General features: G+C 57.7%; 1 non-coding gene across 1 annotated transcript in view; it reads right to left on the bottom strand.

The window, feature by feature from the left end:
- Positions 1-665, bottom strand: part of LOC124773615 — a 1,907-nt gene extending 1,242 nt beyond the window's left edge. Inside the window, exon 1 of the ribosomal RNA XR_007014856.1 lies at positions 1-665. This exon is cut by the window's left edge and continues 1,242 nt beyond it. This is a non-coding gene — a ribosomal RNA (small subunit ribosomal RNA).
- Between the last annotated feature and the right edge of the window lie 1,835 nt (positions 666-2,500).

Genomic DNA, 2,500 nt, shown 5'->3' with positions numbered 1-2,500 from the left:
TGGGACACAAATCCAACTACGAGCTTTTTAACCGCAACAACTTTAATATACGCTATTGGAGCTGGAATTACCGCGGCTGCTGGCACCAGACTTGCCCTCCAATAGATACTCGTTAAAGGATTTAAAGTGTACTCATTCCGATTACGGGGCCTCGGATGAGTCCCGTATCGTTATTTTTCGTCACTACCTCCCCGTGCCGGGAGTGGGTAATTTGCGCGCCTGCTGCCTTCCTTGGATGTGGTAGCCGTTTCTCAGGCTCCCTCTCCGGAATCGAACCCTGATTCCCCGTTACCCGTTACAACCATGGTAGGCGCAGAACCTACCATCGACAGTTGATAAGGCAGACATTTGAAAGATGCGTCGCCGGTACGAGGACCGTGCGATCAGCCCAAAGTTATTCAGAGTCACCAAGGCAAACGGACCGGACGAGCCGACCGATTGGTTTTGATCTAATAAAAGCGTCCCTTCCATCTCTGGTCGGGACTCTGTTTGCATGTATTAGCTCTAGAATTACCACAGTTATCCAAGTAACGTGGGTACGATCTAAGGAACCATAACTGATTTAATGAGCCATTCGCGGTTTCACCTTAATGCGGCTTGTACTGAGACATGCATGGCTTAATCTTTGAGACAAGCATATGACTACTGGCAGGATCAACCAGGGAGCTGCGTCAACTAGAGCTGAGCAGCCGGCCGCCCGGGAGTGTGTCCCGGGGGCCCGCGCGAACACGCAAGCGTTCGCTCAATCATTCTGCAAACAGGAGGAGGCTGAGCTCCCCTGCACAATACACCTCGAAACCCTCTCAGGTCCCGGCGGCGCGCAGCGCCGTCCCAAGTACTTGGTCGGGTTCGAGAGAGGCGCAATCGCCCGGAGTTAGGCGAGTAGACGCTTTCGGTGCGACCACCCGTGCTCCCAACTGAGCTTGCCGCTGCCGACAGAGGCCCGGGAGCGTGCTGTCGTGGCATTGCCGGCGGGAGACAACACGCGCCACCTACGGTGACCGGCAGCTCCAACGCCAGCGCCACAGAAGGACAAAAGCCCCACTTGGGTGCCGAAGCGAACTCTCCCAGCACAGCGCACGCGCCAACACATCCGCACAGCTGCGATACAAACCACCAGCGAGAACCGCTGGGGCGACCGAGCAGCAGACGGCGTCGCGGCGCCGAGCGCCGGGCGGCGGCGCATCCTCAACGCACACAGTCCTCAATCGGACCAGCACACTGAAGATGTCCACCGCGCTTCGCACCGGGCCCGCGAGGACCTACTTTGGCCGCACGGCGCCGCGCGCAGGGTGCGCCGGCGCGCAGCTGCGACGCCTGCCGCGTCCGTCGGCCGGCGCGCCTGCCACTGGCCGCCCCCACCAGCCGGCTGTAGCGCGTGCGCCCACGCACCGCGCGGCCAGCACGCCGGGAGGCGCCCCCTCACCGGCCGGGGACGGTCCCACCCAGCCACCGCCGCGTATCGCTTCACACCCAGATGCCGTTCAGTTTCATCGGCATGGTGGGTATCGCTGGAACAACCGGTTAGTACCTCAACCTATCGTCGCCATCACCGATTCACCCCTAGCGAGAACAACCGCACCACAACGGGTTACCATTTCTTCATTTGCGTAACTTCACCAGAAAACGTAGGCGTCCATCGCCATTAGCAACTTCAACGATTATTGCATGCCTGTGTCAGGTGTCACGCCACACTACGTCTGCCCACATACACGCAACAAAATGTGCACGCCTAGACAATACGTGGAAGGTGGCCCCCGTACGTATGCGATGTCCATTGCTCGAACGACTGTCAACCGGCCTCTGTAGCATGTCGCAGATATGGAACGCGGTGCACCATGCTATCACGGTGTTTGAGGAGAGACGACTAGGCCCGAATACATCAACAGACAGCTCATGCTGATCGCCATCCACGGCGTCCGTTCCTCCCACACGTCTCTATGGTGTACCACACTGCAATCCAGCTCTCATAGGGAGACGACACGTAGCTGCGTGCACAATATTTGCACTGTATGGTCCGCCGTTTTTGGGCGCAGTCGTTGTACGGTCACACATGTGCCACGATGTATCATTCAGTACATAAGGACGAATGTGCAGTACAGATTGTGGTTTATGCGTACGACATCAGCGGACAGTTGACACAGGCCGCACCACAACGTAGCCTGAGTACGTCGCATGCGAAGGGCATTGAACATGCAAACTTCTCACCAACCAGCTTGCGAAGGCAGGGGGCAAGGTGGGGACGTGGGGAGGGGTGGGGCGGGGGGCGGCATGTACGTCCTGCTGCCATCCACATTACAGTGTACAGCAGGAGCATGTGGAAAGTCAGCAAGACTTGCAAGGTGTTTAACATGAAGCGATACACAGGGGAGCGGGCAGTGCGAGTAGCGAACTATATTGCGAGGGTTGCGGGTGGGCAACACTACACTAATTGAACGAGTCGTATAACAATTACAGAGCAGGTTTAGGCGACAACGTGGGTTACGTTAGCGGACAACGT

Source organism: Schistocerca piceifrons, unplaced genomic scaffold, assembly GCF_021461385.2.
Source record: "Schistocerca piceifrons isolate TAMUIC-IGC-003096 unplaced genomic scaffold, iqSchPice1.1 HiC_scaffold_954, whole genome shotgun sequence".
Classification (NCBI taxonomy): Eukaryota; Metazoa; Arthropoda; class Insecta; order Orthoptera; family Acrididae; genus Schistocerca; species Schistocerca piceifrons.
This window is presented reverse-complemented; position numbering and strand designations above follow the sequence as displayed.